General features: G+C 45.4%; 2 protein-coding genes across 2 annotated transcripts in view; both read left to right on the top strand.

The window, feature by feature from the left end:
- Positions 1-21,174, top strand: part of LOC138525642 (zinc finger protein 84-like) — a 145,454-nt gene that overhangs the window by 109,740 nt on the left and 14,540 nt on the right. The gene's annotated exons all lie outside the window — the stretch shown is intronic.
- The window catches only part of LOC138525638 (zinc finger protein 84-like), an 835,666-nt gene that overhangs the window by 109,724 nt on the left and 704,768 nt on the right, over positions 1-21,174 (top strand). The window lies entirely within an intron of this gene.

Consider the following 21,174-nt stretch of genomic DNA (forward strand, 5'->3'; position numbering starts at 1 on the left):
CTTACAATGCAACCATGTCTCTAGCCATATCTGAACTATCATTTGGCAGCAATTGCATAGCAACTGTGTCTGCATTCAAACTTTTTGTGCCTGCAATCATATGTGGACACTGATAGCAAGTGCATACTGGCTGACTTAGCTACCCTGCCCTACAGGCGCTATCTTCCACACCAGCTTTGAGTATGCCCATAGCAACTCTGGGCAAACATTCATATGTTCAACCGTACCCACACAAAGCACACACCCTGCAACATGGCAATCATTCCTGCAGTGCTGGAAAAGTGCATTCACAGAAATGACATCAGCATGTTCTTTGTATCTTTACCTAATTCACACACCAATCATATCCAATTCATTCACTTACACCACACATAACATTACTCACAGTAAAACAATAAACAAGGCAGGATGTTACGAGGTACGCAAGACACCGCCACCATACAGTTGGTGTCCAAGTACCACTTTCTTGACACTTGGACCTCAAGGGAGGGAGCCAAAGTGGCGTGTATTATTTTGAAAAGACACCCCTTGAGTGGAGGGAACCTTAATGGTGTTCCGGTCTTCCCCAATGCACCCCTTGAGTAGACGGAGCGGGACTGGCCTTTCTTTGCATGCCAAACCTTAGGTGGAAGGAGTCGGATTCGGGTTCCTTTCCAATGTGCGCCGGAAGCGGATGGGGCTTCCCAGACGTTTTTTTCTACGGCAATCCCGAACAGGAGCAAACTGCACTAGCGTGCCTTGCCAAGACACCCCAAAGGTGAGTGACCCAGATTGCTCTACCCTTCTTCTCCATGGCCCACCTCAAGTCGAGGGGGTGGAGTGGCATTCTTTTCCAAGGTGTGCCTGAAGTGGAAGGAGCCTAAATTGCGTTACTTTGCAAGGCACACCACGCGCATAGGGAGCTAGGCTGCCTTTTCCTTATGAGGCAGACCTGAAGTGAAAGGTACCGGGGTGATGTCTCTTTCCCAGGCAGGCCTCAAGTGGGGGGAGCAGGACTAGCATTGCTTGCCAAAGCACGCTAAAGGGGAGTGAACCAGAGTCGTGTGCCCATCTTCTGCAAGGCACACCTCAAGTGGAGGGAGCTGGAGTGGCATTCCTTTCCAAGATGCGGCTGCTTTGGAAGGAGCCTAAATTGTGTTACTTTGCAAGGCACATCACGCGCATAGGGAGCTAGACTGCCTTTTTCTTATGAGGCAGACCTGAAGTGAAAGGTACTGGGGTGATGTCTCTTTCCCAGGCAGGCCTCAACTGGGGGGAGCAGGACTAGCATTGCTTGCCAAAGCACACCAAAGGGGAATGACCCACAATGGAGTTCCTTTCTTGTGCATGGCACGACTCGAGTAAAGGGATCTGTAATGATTACTATTTCGCAGGCACGCCTCCAATGGAAGGAGCCTGATTAGCGTTCCTTTGCAAGTCACGCCTTGAGCTGAGGGATCTAGACTTATGTATATGTTGCAGGCAGGCCTCAAGGGAAAGCTACGGCTGTGGTTGCCTTTCCAAGGCAGGCCTCAAGTGGAGGAAGCAGGACTAGCAATGCTCGTGAAGGCACGCTAAATGAAGTGAAGTGAGTTGACATCCTGTTGCTTTTTCATTCAAGGTACACCTCCAGTGCAGGGAGCAAGAGCGCCATTCCTTTATAAGACATGCACAAATTCAGCGGCCAAGGGTCCCTTTCAAGGAATGATGGGCATTTGCGGAAATCAGTCGCTCTCCAATATTTTTCCTTAGTATGATACAAAAGGAAACCGGGCTGAAAGCAGAGGGCAGGCTGGGAAGGGCATTGGGGACAGTACACCCGAGTATCCTTCCTCTTTCCTTGTTTTGTACACACCTTACATTTTCGGTAAGGTTGTGCCTTCGTGGCAGAGGGAGGAACATAATCTGCAAAGTGTCGCTCTTGCAATCTGGCCACATCTTCTAAGTCTGGACAGGAGGGAATTGGTACATGAACCATAGCCAGAGATTGAACAATTGCTAATTCAAAGTTCAAGAGGTTGTTTTGTGGAGTAGCTACACGGTACACAACATGAGCATTGTATGTTGCCATATGCACAATGTGTGTGGTTAACTTTTTGTACCAGAAACGCGACTGGCGTTCAGCACGGTATGACTCAAGCACTTGGTGGTTTTTGTCTACTCCACCCATGTACTTGCCGAGTCTGCCCACTCACGTTGACTGCAGAATTATTTTTTTTATGAATAGTACTTAGCATGTACACATCCCTTTTGTCACAGAATTTCACTGCCAACAGTTCATCCCGCCGCAGTGCCATACATTGGGCCTCAGTACGAGGTGGGCGCTAAAGCATAACGGGCACCGCTAAGGAGACCGGTGCCAGTAAACCTTTACTGTCCTATTCCGAGGTCCCTTAGCGGATCCCGCTATGGGCGCCTGGTTTCACCAGGCGCCCTTAGCGGGAGGCGCTAAGGGACCAGGGAGCTAATAACGGGCCCGCTTTTAGCAGGCCCGTTATTAGCTCCATCCCCATTCTCATTGAGTCCTATGGGGGCTGGAATGGGGAATGGTTCTCGGAATGGGGATTTACCGGGTCCTTCAATGTTGGAATGACCCGATAAGTCCCTATTTCGAGAACACGGACCCAGAATGCGGTAAGGGGGTAGCCATGGTGCTAGTAGCACCATGGCTACCTCCTACCTCGTAATGAGGCCCATTATCCCTTGGCCAACCTCTTACACACAAGTTGTCTGGGGAAGCCTTTGTGGTTACTGCGGATTGTAGCGCATGCCAGTGTGCCCACATTGAACAATTTCTTGAACAGTGGAATGCCTGTGTAGAAATTGTCCACATATAAATGGTGACCCTTGTGGAGCCATGGTGTGAGAAGATCCCAAACAATATTCTCACTTGTCCCTAAATGGGCTGGGCAGCCCGGAGGGTTTAAGGTAGAGTCTTTACCAGTGTAGACTCTGATGCTGCAGACATACCCAGTGGTACTTTCACACAACATGTACATTTTAATCCCATATCGTGATCTCTTGCTTGGAATGTATTGCCTGAACAGTAGCCGACTTTTATACAACACCAATGATTCATCGATGGATATGTTCTGGCTAGGAACATACACCTCTGCAAATCGGTGAGTGAAGTGGTCCGGAAATGGCTGGAGTTTGAAGAGCCTATCAAAGTTTGGGTCAGTTCTGGGTAATGCTGCCGAGTTGTCATTGAAATGCAACATACGGCACAGAGCTTGAAAGCGATTTCTGCTTAATGCAGCTGCAAAAAACGGGCAATAAAGTCGAGCTACAGTAGACCAGTACATCGAGACAGACGGCGGTTGGGAAATTCCCATGAGCAGAATGAGAGCCCAAAATGTTCTCATTTCATCCTCGGTTGTGGGAATCTATGCTTGTGCTCTGGACTGGGGTTTCAGAGTGGGACCCCTTGATCTCAAGAACTGTGCAGCGTACAAATTGGTTTGCTGAACCACATCTGCAATGAACCTATAATCAACAAAAAGGTTGAAAAAATCAATAGGCTGAATCCCATCTGTATTCACTGTGCACCCTGATATACCAGTGAAAGGGGGCACAACAGGCTGAGCCATTGCTGGAGGCACCCAGAGCTACTCTTCAGCCATGTCAGGAACTGCCACATTGCGTGGCCGTCCTGCACGTCCCCTCCCCCTTACAGGTCCCCTGCCTGTGGGAAGTGTGAGAAAAGGTGGACGCACTGTTCCTTCCTCTTCGTCATCAGATGATGACGATAATGAGCTGGAGGAGAGACTTTCATCAATGGACAACTCACTTCCCTCCTGCCCCTCAGAAGCACTATCTGTTTCAGAATGCATGTCCACATCTGTGCCTTGCTCTGAGCCAGACTCCATCACTACAGCTAATGTCTCCGCACCAGACATTGATCGCCGAGAAGCCATGAGTACCTTCGCTGTGGAACCCTTCACTGCCCATAGACCAAATGAAGACTGAAACAATAAGTATGTGTGCTTCTGAAAGTATGGAATGTAGTAACAGTTAGTGGTATTCAGTGCCACAAACCTACTCCACACAAGTACACAAAAAGGTCCAGACTTTGCTCACAAACTGTAGCAGCCCTCTGCAAAAGAAGTACTCCCTGCACGCTACAATAAACGGAGTACTACTTTACAAACACACACTTGAAATGCTAAGGACCAGCTGACTGCTTTTCTACAAGTGGGTAGACCGCTACAACACACCTGCACCTAAAAGAAAGACATCTTCCACTAAACTTTACACAAATGCAAGTGTGGGGACGAGGATTTCAGCCACCCTACCTATTCAGAAACAGCCAACATGCTTTGCACGATGCCCTCCTCCATGGGATGCTGGTGGATGGGAAATGGAGATGAGAAGCAACCATGCAACGTATTAGTGATTGGGTGAGTTGAAAAGCCTGAGGAAATCAAGACGCAGACAGGGACGATAAGAAAAGTACACGGCAGGCCCTTCCAGGCAACTGCTGGCACACTTTTGACAAAAAAAACCTGCTCATTCACATAGGGGTGTCTGTTGTAAGGGGAAAGGTCACAAGGACGAAATTATTGCAAGGCCAAGCAAATTGATTTAGGCTGATGCAAGCGGTGATGGGTAGCTATAAGCAGCACAGACATACTGAATGCATTGACATGCCATGAATGCAAACAATTGCTAGGAAGTGGAAGTCTCACTGCCAACATACTTACTATCATTTTTATTCACTTTTCACATCTTTCAGTGCGTCCATCAGTCACTGGGCAAACCCCCCCCTAAAATAGCGTCTGGGCAAAATCCAGTATGTCTCCAATGAACAGCTCCATGCCTGTTTTGGAAAGGTGCACCCCATCTCTGTGAAACATCACAGCACCTTTGATATTGCCATGGTGAATGGTCCGTATTCTGGTGTTGCCCTCTGTCAGTCTGGTGAACTCGGCAATCAGTTTCCACACCGAGCGGTTGGTGGCCCTTCTATTCCCTGGAGTTCTCCAATCCATCCTGGGAATCATCTGGGACCAGGCCACCACAGTGTTTGGAAACCTCTGTGCAATCCATTCAAGGTCCATCATGAGCTGCTCCCGTACCCCCTTCCGTCCCACAAATGCAAAATCATTTCCTCCCAGGTGCACCACTATAAGGTCAGGGGGGGGCCTCTCCTTTTGCTTGGGCATCGATGATGGCTCCTCGGAGCTGGTGAAGGAGCATCCCACCGACCCCAAACCAATGCACTGCAAGGCCACACAACCCTCATCCTCACTAGGAAATGGAAACAGGAAAACCCCCATGATTATGGCTACACATACAGTTTACCAAATAGCACAACAATTGCGTCAACACATGGCTCTTGTAACAATCCCAGACACACACTTCACCCATTCGGACACGCACCTCTCATTTGAGATAACAGTAGGTCGACACATAATTGCCACATTATTTGCAGGGGAAAGAGGTGAAGATAGTATGTCAGTTGTGCTGTCGCAATTGTAAGCAGTGAAGGTTTCTACTCCTGTGGGCCACCGACTGCACCACACGGTGGTAAGGTTACTTGCACATGCTACACCACTATACTTTGGCAGGGTGGCTGGTCTGCCAGAGGATATGAAGTCCACAGGAAGTGTGCTTTGTACGCTTTCTGAATATAGGTACCCAGACAGAATGTACCATAATCGCCACAAATGGATGCACCTTCAGACACTTTCATTGAGTGTTTCGGCCACAGCTCCAGGACCACTGGTGAACTTGGGGGCACTCGACTACCAAGGCAGAGAGGCGGCCAAGGTCACACACATCAACCACCACCACCCTACATCGCTTCCTGGTCAGCACTACAGCTTTCCCCTCCAGGAAGGGATGGGGACCCTTCCGTGGCACCCTGCACCCTTCTGAATTTAGGGGACAAAATATCCACCTGGGGTATGGACGTCCAAGGCCAATGACATCCCCCCCCTCTAGCTACCCTGCGTTACAGCTTTTCCCCCTGCAAAAGGATGGGGACCCTGGTGGGGCTCATTGGGACCACTGCTGGAATTGGACCACAGAAATGGGGACAATTGCAGTAAAAGGAATGAGCTCTGTACCAAGTGTGCATAGTATGCTCAGAAAAAAATGACCATCTGCATTACTACTGGAAAAAAAATTGAAAATTTGCTGCTACTTATGTCGGCCAAACCGTTCTTTCTGCAAAGCAGCCACCTTCCTCAATGCAAGGCACAACCATCACTGGCCCCCGAACCTCCCCACTACCCTTTCCCACCCAGATCACTGACAATGCAGCCACATTTTCCCCCACCACAGTAACGGTCCACCCCCGCATTACCAAGTAATATATGTAGTACTTAAATAAGTCAGCAAAAGCTTTTCAGTAGCCGCAACTGCAAAGGAAACATATAAAAGAGTGACATTCAGTGCTTCCCCTGCCAATAACACATCCAAACTGCCGGGCAGATATCTGTACATTTTTCAGCTCCTTCCACCACATACATGACACTTCTCAGTCATCTACCACCACGGAAGGCTGGACTGCACACGGATTGGAAATGGAAGTAAGACCAGTGGGTGTATGGCATCACCCAGCACAAAAAGAAAGCTCCTGGAAATCTGGCACCAAACCATCAGTGTTTGGAAACCTCTGTGCTATCCATTCCAGTTCCTCCATGAGCAGCTCCTGTATCCCTTCCCCTCCCACAGACGCTAAATCATTTCCTCCCAGGTGCACCACTGTAAGGTTGGGGTGGGGGGTGCATCTCATTTTGCCTGGACATCGCTGATGGCTCCTCTGAGCTGGAGATAGCTCGTCCTTAGCACTGAAGGGGTTAAAGGCATTCAAAAGTAAACATAACCTGAAAGAGAGAAAACATAAAAACATATTACATGTATAATTATACATCTTGAGAATCCAGTTTAAGCGCTTTTAAACAATTCACGGTGGCTAAATAATTGACAAGTTACCCGCACATAATATGTTATTCCACTGATGGCGCTATTTCTAATGCACTCAGAAAACCACAGTGATCTTTAAAAAAAGGACTGACGAAAACCTATCAGTTTAGGGCAAACGGTAATTAAATGCTGGAGTGACTCGGGGGTTCCACTGTTGAGGCAAAAACGACAGAATTCCATTTCTTTGGATATAGATTTACGTCTGACCTGGAGTTCGCGGGTGGGCCAAAGATTAAAGCGTAACCTTAGTATAGCATTTCTTATGACGGGGGAAGGGGATTTCATCAAATAAGGTTCCATAATTTTAACATGTTTTGGATAAAAAAGAAATTCACAATGGTTTTTATATTTCAAACATTTGTCCTGAGTTGAAAGCCAATCCCACCTGTATAACATTTGTTTGTCTTTATCTGGGTTCGTGTTTATAGTCTCTATTGAGATCTCAGCTCTACTTTGAGTCCAATATACTTCTTTCATCCATCTTTGGGCAAATACATGCTTCGTTGTGAATAGGTAAGTTGACAAAGTTTGGAGAATATTGTTAAATTCTGTGGATATCAAACATTTGCGAAACAATGCACATAATATCCACATATAAACAGCATGGAGCGAAACTAAGCCAAGTTCATAACAAAGCCATGCACCAGGAATACAATGTAGTAATAGTAAAATACTGCACCAAAATGTAGCTTCTAGCTTCTCTACAGTAGTTTGTGGCCATAGCGGTTGTGTTTCAAGGCCATATAGAAGGCATGGAGTGGCCTTCTGATGCCAATACACTCATGCCGGTTTCACTGTAAATTTACCATAATAATAAAATAATAATAATTTGGCATTTATATAGCGCTACGAACCCTTGGGTATCTGAGCGCTGCTTATTATTACCCACGGTGTGTGGTGCTCATTTATCGACCTCGGAAGGATGAAAGGCTGAGTTTGGCCAGGCCGGGATTCGAACCTGCGTTAGCAAGCTCTGTACGGATGTCAAAGCGAGCGCTCTACTCGCTGTGCCACTTGACCATAGCAAAATAGAATTATTTTTGTTTGTGCGATGGCAGTGACCAATTTTCGCTCCGCGGTATCTACTTGCCCTGTTGCATTCGTGTTACCCTCAAAGATTGTACCCAGATAAGTGTAACTTAGTACTATCAAAAATTTGATTTCTTTAACTGACCAAAAAAAACTATTCTGTACTGTTTTAGATGCCGAATAGATCACAATTTGAGATTTCGCGGTATTAATTACAAGTTGGTTTGAGTCATTATATCTGGAAAATGCAGTTAACAGCTTTTTTTGGCAATTAGAACTAAATCATCTGCATACATGAGTGCTTTAATAGAGGCACCATGTATGCCTGGTGAATCGGACACTACTTCCGCAAAAGATTGGCTTACGTCGTGTATGAAATAGTTGAATATCGCTGAAGCCAATAAACAACCCTTCTTCAAGCCTCTTGCTGTAACGATAGGACTAGATAAAAGACCATCCAGGTTCAGTCTAATACGTACTGAAGTCTGCAAATGCAAAACATGAATAATTTCGACTATGGTTGCTGGGCAGCAGTCCCTTGCTAATTTTGACATAAGAATGATTCGTGATATGGAGTCGAAAGCTGCGTATAGGTCTATGAACGCAAAATAGATAGATTGCTTAGTTGCATGATATTGGGCTTTTATTGCATTGAGACATAGTAGGTTGATGTGTGTCCCCATTCCGGCTACAAAACCCGATTGTTGGGGGCCTTTAAATTGGCCGTTCTTGGTGCATCTGTTGAAGTCCCGTAGTATCAGTTTGGCGAATAGTTTGCCTGCGGCATCCAAAAGTGCAATTGGCTCATAGTTCTGCAGCAATGTACGATCGCACATTTTATACATCGGCACAATAATTGATGTTTTCCATGACTGATGAATATTTTTAGTTTGTAATACCTACTTAAAGATCTTATTCAAAATTGAGGAGCACATGCCTGGATTGGATATAAAGAGTTGATTGTGAAGGCCATGAGGACCAGCAGCCCAGGAGGCTCTGGCTTGTCTGATGAACAGTTCCAGAGTTTCAGGAGAGCGTTCTAGCAACCACTGTGGGGCTAAGTTAGATGTTCGTGTAAACTTATCAAAGTCTGGATCGGTGTATGAAGATGTAAAATGGGCTGTCCATTGATGTTTATTTGGGCTACAAGTGGTCGAGGTTTAACACTCTGGTTGAGTAGCGCCCAAGTAGCTGCTGACTTCTCTGTGAAAAGCACTTGCAGCATTTTTTCACTATCTCTTTGAAATTGTTGCGCCTCATGGGCTCTGGTCCACTGTTTATGTTTGGACCGTAGTGCATTTAAAATTTGTTTAGGGAAGGTGTTTGCTGATTTAATGGCTATCCTTCGTTGTTAACGATATTAATTTTTCTTGGCCTTCACTTCTGGGTCAAAATAATGATTATGTTTACTCTTGTCATAATTCGGTACAAAGATTGGGTGATCTAAGGATAGGAGCAAGGTTGTATAAGATAATGGATGACAACATACGTCATAGTGGGCAATCAATATATTAAAGTTTTCTAAACTATTCGCTGACCACAGAATACGAAATTCGGCATTATTAATTGTCACTTGCTGAGACATCCATGTTAAATTTTTTTGGCGTATTGTTCCACTTGATAGTTTAGTTTATTATTTATATAGCGCCGCCTGGCCCTGGGGCATCCAGGCACTTGGCATGGTTACAACGTAGCCAATATATTACAAGCATGGTCAGTAGGTACATAATACAGGTAGTCTAGACATTATAAAACAGTTATTGATAATATACACATAACATATTTACAAGATTTGAAATTGTACAGATTGTGCAGACAGTAAGTACATTTGTGTAGTAATAAGGTGGCGTTTTAGGCCTCTTTGGCCAGTAGCCAAGTTTTGGTACTGAGTCTGAATCGGTGAAAGGATGGTTCGGATCTGAGATCGGCTGGTTTTGAGTTCCAGAGTTTAGCGGCAAGCAGAGGGAAGCTTGTGCCGCCTGCTTTTCGGAGCTTAAATCTGGGGATGTTTAGGCACTGTGTTTGGGCTGACCTAGTTGGGCGAGATGGGTTGTGGTGCGTGAAGTTGTCCGAGAGGTATCTAGGTGCTTGGTTGGATAAACATTTGTGTGTGAGTGTTTTATATTCGATCCTCTGAGGTATAGATAGCCATTGACAGGATCGTCTGGCGTCAGAGATGTGCTCGTGTTTGGGCATGTTCATAGCTGCTCTTAGTGCATTATTTTGGATAACTTGCAGCTTGTTGATGTTCTTTTGGCTGGTACCCAGGTAGAGAGCGTTGCAGTAGTCGACTTTGGAGAGTACTAGTGCTCTGGCTAAGGTGGTGCAGTTGGAGGTCGAGAGGTAAGGTCTACTGGCATTGATGGGCTTACCTGTGTAAGTGGTGGCGGATGAAATGGCGTTGATTTGTCTTATCAGTGTAAGGGAGGAGTCGAGGTAAATCCCATGAGTTTTGACATTGTTGGAGACGGAAATGTTATGGTCGTCAATGGTGAATTTCTGGTAAAGTTTGTCGACTTTGAGTCTGGATTGGGAGCCTAGGAGAAGAAGCTCAGTCTTGTCGTTGAGGCAGATGCCGTGTTTGGCCATCCATTCTTGGATAATGGAATAAATGTTGTTGAGTACTGTTGTCGGTGGAGTAATCGCCTGTTAGTGGGATGAGTATTTGAGTGTCATCTGCGTAATTCGTGTAGATGACACCCAAATGGTCCAGTATGTCGAAGAGAGGTTTTTTAAACACATTGGGCCTCATTACACGGATGGCGGTAAGGATTTACCGGTAACGGTAAAATACCGGTACAGGTAAATCCTTACCGCCTTACTACAAGGTCCCTTTGCGGGTTTGGGGATTTAACGCCTGCTTTTTGCAGGCGTTAAAAACCAACCCGCAAAGGTACCCAGGGAGCTAATTACGGTACCGCAATTTGCGGTACCGTAATTAGCGCCTTCCCCATTCCCATTGAGCCCTATGGGGCAAATATGGGAATGGGGAAGGGCAATGGTGGAAGGGGGAATTACCGCCCTGCCAACCTTGGAATGGGGCGGTAATTCCCCTTTCCGCCAAGGCGGTGCCGGTATTTTACCGTCATGAACCATGGCGCTAATAGCGCCATGGTTCTCCGGCATCCGTGTAATGAGGCCCAATGTATAGTGTGGGGGAAACACAGGAGTCCTGGGGGACACCGCATGTAACCGGGGCTGGTTCGGCAGAGGCTGTGGGAGCAAAAAGCCTCATGGATCTGTTGTTCAGGAATGACTGAATCCAGGCATTGGCCTTGTCGGAGAATTTAGCTGCTGAGGCTAGATGTTTGCAGAGAATGTCATGATTTACCAAGTCAAAGGCGGCCGACAAGTCGAGGAGGAGAAGAAGGGCTAGTTTGCCGTTGTCTTTGAGATTGTCCATTTGTGTCTTGAGATCGATCAAGGATGTCTCAGTGCATTGTTTGGGGCAGAAGCCCAATTGTCTTAGTCCTAGTAAGTTATTTTTCTCAAAGTGGTTCTGGATCTGTAGGTAGGCAGCTCTGTCAAGGATTTTTAGGAGGAAGGGCACAGTAGTAATAGGTCTGTAATTCGTGGGGACACTGGGGGTCTAGAGTGGGTTTTTTGAGTAGAGGAAAAACCCAGGAATCTTTAAGGTTGTTAGGTACTATGCTGAATGGGAAGGGTGAGTTTATAAGAGATGTGATGAAAGGGGCAAGATGTGTGGCCGCGTCTTTGATAACTGGTGCAGGGCAGATGTCACCTTGGCATGTGGAGGGTTTCAGAGAGTTAATTATGTCTTCAACCTCTTTGGTGGTGAAGGTGGAGAATTCAAATAGGTTGTTATCCTCCATTTGTGAGGTGTGGGTGAGAGAGATAGGATTGTCTGCAAAGGTGCGACTTTCTTTCTTTGACTCAATTTTGGCTTGTAACATAGCAATTTTGCCAAGGAGTGCTTCTTGAATGCCAATAAATTGTGATCGCTATAAGGGTGCGGTATGATATTAAAGGTGGTGACATTTTTGAAAAGGTGGTGGTCAAGAAACACATTGGGCCACATTAGGACTGTTAGGCAGAATTATATGCAGTACCCTTTGGGAACACCACACACAATTAGGACTACAAGCGGCAGCACAAATTCACCTTTGGTACAAACCTGTACTACACATTAAAGTGGTAGCAATGGCTGACCAGCCAGACTTATCTCAAGAGCAAGTGAGCAGTATCAAATAGTTACAGGACAGCAGTTACTATGATTCAAACAAACACTGATTCAAGGTATCCAAGTAAAATAATATACATTTATTTACTCTTCAGTTGTATAACATTTCACTAAAGTGAAGCAGTTCAAAAATCACACTCTTAATACACCACATCACTCCCAATAGTTTACGGACAAGTTAAGCTCACAAAATGAAGTGGGAGCAAAATGGCACTCTGTTAATTAAAAAGGTGGGGGAGACAACGTTAGGCAGAAAGGAAGCAGTACCAACAGGTACGTAAGCAGGGCAATCTAGAAAGAGGAACTACAGTGATGGAATCAAGTAAAATAGGCTTAGGGCCAAAGTCAATAGGACAAAAGTCTTTTGCTCAAGATCACACAGTTCTGGGTAGTTCGCGGTTAAGTCTTTGCCAAGAGTTCTGGACGAAGTTGGTCGGCAGAAAAGTTAGTTCAAAGAGTAGAGAAGGACAAGCCCTCGGATTGGCGAAAGGTTTCACACACCTTCACCAGGGCTGGACGTGACGAACAACCGGATTTGCACAGTACCTTTAAACGGAGAAGAAGCTCTTGCTGAGGCGGACGTTCCTGGCAGGTCCAGCAGGCTCACGGTTCTTGAAGCGACTGTCGGACTTACACGAAGTAGGAAGACTGGAGGGTCCTGCACTACCCAGGGAAGAAACCAGCAGCAGACCAAAGCAACAAATAAAAGGTGCGCTCCTTAAAACCCAAGCAGGGTCCATCCTTCCCGGCTATCCGGCCCACATTAGCTCTGTACCGCGAATTCGACCAGAAGAGGGGGGTCCTGGCTTGGAGTTTGGGTGAACTGGTTGGTCCCACCAGCTCAAGGGAAGAAGATCCTTGGAAGATCCTCTCTGCCGTTTGAATCTGATGATTCGGACCTGCAGCAGGGCTTCACCAGGCAGTTCAGTCGTTGTAGGGGTCCTCTTTTGTCAGCTCCTCTTCGGTTCTCTCATTCCAGTGGCGACTCTGCTCTTCCAGACCCAGAGACCTGCTTTTTATGCAGTTTTCCCCCATTCACACAGCCTGGCTGTCAATCACACAGCAGGGTGGCTGTCCTGGCGGGGACAGTCACCCAGCCAATCAAACAGGAGTGCGACTTGGGTTACCAAGGGAACCCATGACAGGGGATCTAAAACCCCTCCCTCACATCCTGCCTACCCAGACTTTCAGGCGCCTAAAGGAGGGCTTCTGTGCAGAAGCCCATGAAAAGACGGTGAACAAAGGAACCAAATCTGGTTTGGTGCATAGAGACGAAGACGAGAAAGACTTTTCCAAAAAAAAAAATGGCGACTGAACCCAGCCTGAGCAATATTAAAAACAATATGGTCAAGCGGATTTAAGTTTGAGACTACCAAGATAGCCTAAAACAATACTATGGTTATTTAAGATAATCGCGATAGAATAAATAGGGTAGTTACCACTGCCACCAGCCAAGTCTTAATGGAAGAGCAAAACAATGCTCCAAGAGAAACAGACAAAAAGGGATAAGTAGTAACCCTTTCCAGTACTCCAGTGGTTTGTACTGGGTCTGTGGATTTAAGACAGACTAGTAAAGTTAATGGCAACTTTACATGTTCTGGGGGACAGTAGTCAGCCCCAGAAAAATGATGTCCGCATCGCTGGGCTGCTGTGATTGTTACAGGAGTTTTCGGCACTACGCTTTGCATGTCTCGAATCTCCACAGGACCCCTGGGGAACGCTTCCACAAGGGCACACAGTTGAGCGCCACAGTTAGGTATTTGATCTGTGTCTCCCCACATTGATATCAGCCGATTTTACACACGAGCCAATGCCTACAGTCATAATAGCCCTTATCCTGACGCTGTATTTGTTTGTAATTTGTCTAGGGTACGTTTTTGGAGTCCTGCTGAATCATTCAATTAAGACTACCTCCCGGCTACCTCAGTTTAGGTAAGCCCCCCACACATTTAGTGTTGTTTATTGTACCAAGTGGTATAGTTCTTTTCAGAACGGAGTAGGATAATACATTAAGCTCTCCTATTTTCATTAAAATAGGTGTCCACTGTGACCACGACCCAAAGGGCATTACAGGTCCCTGGACCACCCCCATTTCTACGCTTGTGGCTTTACTCAAGTCCCACAGGTAAGCAATGTCCACCTACTCCACGGAGGATATTAAATGATTTGATCACGTGTTTTAAAATTATGTCCTTAGCATACCCCTTACTATCCCTCATTCATTTCAGCACCATCTGAAGATCCTGACAACATAGTCTTCCCCGCCCTGACGAAGGCTCTAGGAAGAAATTGGCTCACACAGCCCCCATATAGGGCTGAAGCACCTGGTGTAGACTAATATTCCCTTCAAACACGGTGTTACAAATGTTTACTGTCTCGCACTAATATATGTACTGTATACTTGTTCCACTTGTCCTTGTGATATGACGCCTGTCGTTCCTCCTATCTATCGACAGTAGAAACTGTATTATGTTTACTGTATAGACCTATGTGCAAGAAACTCAACTTGCCCTTGTTTTTACTGTGCAAATGTTGATTGCTTGATTTTGTAATCAATGATGTTCAGCACTATACCTAAACCACGAAGCAAGTAAATGCTAGAAAACTATAAAAAGAAGTTTTGTTGAAATGTAGGTTTGGTATTTATATTTCTGTGTGAACTTTGAATGAACAGTAAGGGGTCATGCTTTTCACTTTGACCCATTCACTTGTTTCTTATAACTGTCTGCCATAAAGGAAATACATTTGATGACATCCTTGGCATGAGTGCTATGAAAGGATGGCACACAATCCAAATTGAAGTCACCTACAATTATTGTATCAGTGATCTCTGGGATCTGAATTATTAGCTCAAAAAGTCTACTTAGCCCGGAATAAAATTCATCATCAGGGAGGCCCGCCAGATTGCAATATATATTTATAAGGACAATAACATGTGATGAGTAGACAATTCTGACTAAGAGTAGAAAAGAACTTACAGAATCCCAAGCTGAAATGACGTGGCCACGGTTCTTATTTACCGCAACTAATAATCCCGCTGCTGGTCAACCTTTCTCCTGGTGACTTGCTGGTATAAGGACCATGTCATAATTGTCCCAAAGTGGGGTTTCATATAGCCAGGTTTCCTGAAGAGCCATAATAGCATGGTTTATCAAGAGGTTGCAAAGGGAGGTCTGCAAATGCAAAATACGCCGGGTATTCCAACTTGCCAGGGTTAATAGGATTTCAGATTGAGTAACTAATGGTTACTGTATATGACGGGTGCTTAAGAAAGACTCATAATCAGATCACACACTGGGATTTATGTTTGCAGCGGGTGTCTGATGGAGAGCTCTAAGTGAGTGCCTTACTGGGTCTTGTACAACTAGAAAGCCCATATCAAATAGTTTCATTTTCACCTGCCAGATTGTATTAAGCATGACTCCTGAGGGTAACCAGAGTCTAATGACATAGGCAGCTTTGTCTGAGATGAATTTAATTTGCTCAATATCACGAGAGGTAATGTCTTCTAATTCAGATACATCTCCAAAGATGTTGAGCACACTCTGTCTGTTGAGAGTGTGTGATGAAAAGGATCCCTCTCGGCACTTCATGATCAATGAATGGCAATCAGAATTTAGAGCTTCGGTGTGTCGTGATGCTCTATGATTGTTATCCAAAAACATGACATCTGGAGATTGTTTCATCTCTAGTCGTGGAGGACCCAACTTAGTGGGATAGGTGGGGATTAATGTGTGATCAGATGTATGGTTTGGTGGGAGAGCATTTGAAGACTGAAGACACAGACTGTTTTGAGGTTTTCTGTGTGTCCAAAGAGCTCATTTGCGTTAAGCCTTTTGTTATTTCAGGGTGAGGGATTGTGGTAGATAATGAAATTCGTTGTGTTAAATAGCTATCACCAGCTCCCTTTAATTGTTCAATTAAGAGAGGTGAGGGATGTTCTTCCATAGTTTGTTGTTTTGGGCTTTCGACAAGTTTGGGACTCACTATTGGAGCCGGGGCAATGAATTGCGATGCTACGGGGTAGGCTGGCTTTGTGTATTTCGTTGATCAAGTCATTCAGCGGGGGATAAGACAGTACTGGATTTATTAACTCATTTTGAGTATCGAGGCTTTGTGGTACAGTTGTTGGCTGTACTTCAGGCAGTTTTTGTGGCTCACCAAATTTGTTTTTGTTTGCTGTTCCTAAAGCTTGAAAAAAGGAGGTTAATGTGTTTTGTGTCTGCCGGTCTGAAGGCAAGTTTTTTGATTTCTTCATAGTCGGAGCAAGACCTTTTTTTCGTTTTGGTTTTGGACAATATGGCTGTCTCTTGGATGAGGGTTCCTTATCATCCAAGAGGGCGCCAGAACTTGGGGCTTTGCATACATCTAAGAGGGGAAGGCGGCATACTTGACCATGACTCAATGACTGTGGATTTGGCAATCGCATTTGCGGAGTCGACAAATGGTCGAAAGACTGCTGGGAAAATAGGGAGCACAGGCTGCGGTTGTGTCAAACAGTTCAGAGCAGCAATATTTTCACAGATGATTACATCTTCGTTATTGTCAACCAGAGTGGGCACGTCGGGTTGTTTAATGGAACAGTGGTGATTATAAAGAGAGTTTAACCATAGCGTCACTTTATCCAACTGTGATGACTGTTTCGAGATTTTTGCCTCCAATGATTCATACAGTTTAAAGAGTGTTACCATGGTGGTGTTAATGGCAGACAAAGCAATTTCAATCATTGGATTATGTGTGATCAAGCCTTTCATAGGAGGCGGATGACTAGGGCGTCTCGGAGTAGGGTGTACCTAGGAAAGTGAAGGTGATTGATGTGTGGTAGAATTTTCACACCCGCCTTTATGCATAGAGTTTGTACTGTAGATGGAAATGGGTGATTCGCATTGACTGGCATAGACAGAAATATCTGTAATGTTATGCTTGTTAGGCGAAGATGACACTGAGCGAATAGGGCTAACTCTCAGTGCAAAAGCATGCCTATTTTCTTGGAGTTGTAATAGTGTTGTGACTGAAAGAGTATTAGCCTCTTCAAGACCTGCCGCAGCCAGAGATTGAGAGATGTTGGGTGAATTGGAGTCAAAAACTTGATGTTGCATATTTATTTTGTGTGGAGCAACAAAGGCGGTCTGCTTAGGCTAAGTGGGAGTGCTGCTCCATGAGACATGGTAAGAGCAGGCGAAGGTGGCTGGTACGTAAGCTCGCATTTGTGGGCGTGCAGATTGCAGGACCGTCCTTGTGAATATCACTCTGCATGTTGGTTGTTAATGAATATGGCCGATAAGAAATAGACATGTTAACACAGATGAACACAGAAGGCAGAAAAGCACAACTCACCAGGCTGTAATGAGCTATTTGGAAGAGGAACTGTTCTGCCACATTACAATGAGAACCCAAGTTGTATGAGGCCAAAAAAGATATATTTATGCCAAGCCGACGCTGCTGTGTGGCAAAGCGGTACTTCTACGAGTACTTCCGTGAGTGCCCGTGCCCTGTGCGTGTGCGTGCTGCTGATATAGTAAGCTGACCATTGCTCCTTCTTAAAATACAACTGGATGAGTTACTGGATAAAGGTAATATAGCTCTCCTTCTCCTGCTAGACCTATCTGCATCCTTTGATAGCTCTCCTTCTCCTGCTAGACCTATCCTCATCCTTTGATAGCTCTCCTTCTCCTGCTAGACCTATCTGCATCCTTTGATAGCTCTCCTTCGCCTGCTAGACCTATATGCATCCTTTGATAGCTCTCCTTCTCCTGCTAGACCTATCTGCATCCTTTGATAGCTCTCCTTCTCCTGCTAGACCTATCTGCATCCTTTGATAGCTCTCCTTCTCCTGCTAGACCTATCTGCATCCTTTGATAGCTCTCCTTCTCCTGCTAGACCTATCTGCATCCTTTGATAGCTCTCCTTCGCCTGCTAGACCTATCTGCATCCTTTGATAGCTCTCCTTCTCCTGCTAGACCTATCTGCATCCTTTGATAGCTCTCCTTCTCCTGCTAGACCTATCTGCATCCTTTGATAGCTCTCCTTCTCCTGCTAGACCTATCTGCATCCTTTGATAGCTCTCCTTCTCCTGCTAGACCTATCTGCATCCTTTGATAGCTCTCCTTCTCCTGCTAGACCTATCTGCATCCTTTGATAGCTCTCCTTCTCCTGCTAGACCTATCTGCATCCTTTGATAGCTCTCCTTCTCCTGCTAGACCTATCTGCATCCTTTGATAGCTCTCCTTCTCCTGCTAGACCTATCTGCATCCTTTGATAGCTCTCCTTCTCCTGCTAGACCTATCTGCATCCTTTGATAGCTCTCCTTCTCCTGCTAGACCTATCTGCATCCTTTGATAGCTCTCCTTCTCCTGCTAGACCTATCTGCATCCTTTGATAGCTCTCCTTCTCCTGCTAGACCTATCTGCATCCTTTGATAGCTCTCCTTCTCCTGCTAGACCTATCTGCTTCCTTTGATAGCTCTCCTTCTCCTGCTAGACCTATCTGCATCATTTGATAGCTCTCCTTCTCCTGCTAGACCTATCTGCATCATTTGATAGCTCTCCTTCTCCTGCTAGACCTATCTGCATCCTTTGATAGCGCTCCTTTGATAGCTCTCCTTCTCCTGCTAGACCCATCTGCATCCTTTGACCTGGTCAATCACAAGGTCCTATGCAAACATTTGACATCGGCTGGACACTTCTCCGCCAAAGCGACATCTTGGATGAACTTGTTCCTTTCCAACAAGACAATGCGAGTTTTCGCCCGGACAGCAATGGCCAATCCGGCACCAGTTCTGTGTGGAGTTTCCCAAGGTTTGTGTGTCTCGCCCACTTTGTATAACATCTTTACAAAGCCGCTATTTGACCTCCTTGACAGTTTGGGTGTCACCTACACTGACTATGCAGATCAAACCCAAATACTCATACCCCTTTCAGGATCCTATGATACTGTTTCCAAACTGTTGAACGAAATCTACCAAGTTATTCAGGCATGGATGGCCACTCAAGGCCTTTGTCTGAACGACGACAAAACGGAGACACTATTGATTGTCTCCCAAAACCTTTTACACACACTACCGGAAACAATTTAAATGCCTTGCCATTGATAATACCATCAAATTAGCGAAAGAAGTCAAACCCTTAGGGATCTACCTTGACTCGACACTCTACTGAAACAAATCAATGCTACAACCTCTTTGGTGGCATATACAGTGAAACTCATTACCGCCTGCAGGCCATTCCTTTCCCCAGACAGCTGTATCACCTTGGCAAGAGCCCTTATTTTATCGAAATGGGACTACTGCATTGCCTTATACATTGGCACTAGTTGTCACAACCTAAATAAACTACAAGTGCTACAGAACAACGCATTAAGAGCTGCACTGAACATCCCAAAAGCCAACCACATCACTTCTGCTAGAAAAACAGTCCATTGGCTTCCCGTGAAGAACAGAATTGCCTACAAAACGCTACCATTAGCCCACAAATGCTTATCTAACAAAGCCCCTAAATACCTAAACTGTAAGTTCACCAGAACCAATCTATCAGACCTACTAGAGCCTCCCAGGTCAACCAGCTCATGATCCTGAGATACAAACATGAAAAAACAGGGGGTAAGAGTTTTCCTGTCCTTGCCTCAAAGCGTTGTAATGCCCGGCCATCAGAACTAAGAACTGAGCCTGCGTACTTGGCCTTCCGAAGAAAACAAAATGTGGCTAGTCTCACCAGAATAAGAATGACTATAGTACCAGATTCTTGACAGATGAGGGATCTCAATGTACCATGGCACTGTAACTGCTCGATGCTCTGAACTATAACTGTATCTACCTCAAGGTATTTACTCCCCTATCCCAGTATGTACTTTGTTAATTGTAATGTAATTAGCAATTTGTATGCCATCTATATGTAATCTGTTAATTGTATTGGAAACTACCTGCACTTTAATTGTAACCTGTAAACTTGCGCCTAGATACCTTCGGGTTAAGAGCGCCATAATAAATAAATAAATAAACTAAAGCCCAGACCCAACAAAAACAAGACTATGATAAAAAGGTGAATCTCTGCTCTTTCTCTGTGGGTCAGAAAGTGTTGGTCCTCTTACCCACCTGTGAGACTATACTAGTCTCAGTGGCACGGACCGTATGAGATAATAGAACGCACAGGTGCATGTACTTATAGAGTAGCCCAACCAGACAAAAGACCCATCTCTATCATATTAACCTGCTAAAGGAATGGAAGGGAAATCCACCGGCCTCCACATCCTCCATACTAGCCTGCTTGGTACCGGAGGAAGTTGATAACACAGACCTTATTCCACAGAATCTCCCAAAGGAGAAACCGAGACCTGGACGATCCTGTTAGTTCTTTCACAGATGTATTTTGCAAAAAAGCCTGGTAGAGTACAAGGCACATACAATTATATCAGAACTCCAAAGGGAAAGGTAACCCATCTAAAAACCTATTTACTCCCAGAAACTAGGAAAAAGATAGTAATTGAAGAAGTGGAAACTAATTAAAGGGCCAAAATTACCTTCTTCTAGTCCCTGGCCCTCCCCAATCGTTTTGGTAACAAAACCCAACCACTCCTGGCGGTTTTGTATTGACTTCCGACAGGTTAAAACATTTCTTCTTTTGACGCCTACCCCATGCCATGGATTGAATATTTAATCGATACACTGGGTAGTGCAGTGTTCCTATCTACCTCCGACTTGGCAAAAGCCGCCATGACTGACTGATAGGCTGGCCATTTCTTAGACTTCAGTGACCACACGTCACCACATTGTGTTAATCCTGGCTGTGGGCTAGTGACCACACGTCGCCACATTGTGTTATTCCTGGCTGTGGGCTAGTGACCACACATCACCACATTGTGTTAATCCTGGCTGTGGGCTAGTGACCACCCGTCACCACATTGTGTTAATCCTGGCTGTGGGCTAGTGACCACACGTCACCACATTGTGTTAATCCTGGCTGTGGGCTAGTGACCACCCGTCACCACATTGTGTTAATCCTGGCTGTGGGCTAGTGACCACCCGTCACCACATTGTG

The sequence above is a fragment of the Ambystoma mexicanum genome, chromosome 7p, assembly GCF_040938575.1.
Source record: "Ambystoma mexicanum isolate Mex_15411 chromosome 7p, UKY_AmexF1_1, whole genome shotgun sequence".
Taxonomy (NCBI): domain Eukaryota; kingdom Metazoa; phylum Chordata; class Amphibia; order Caudata; family Ambystomatidae; genus Ambystoma; species Ambystoma mexicanum.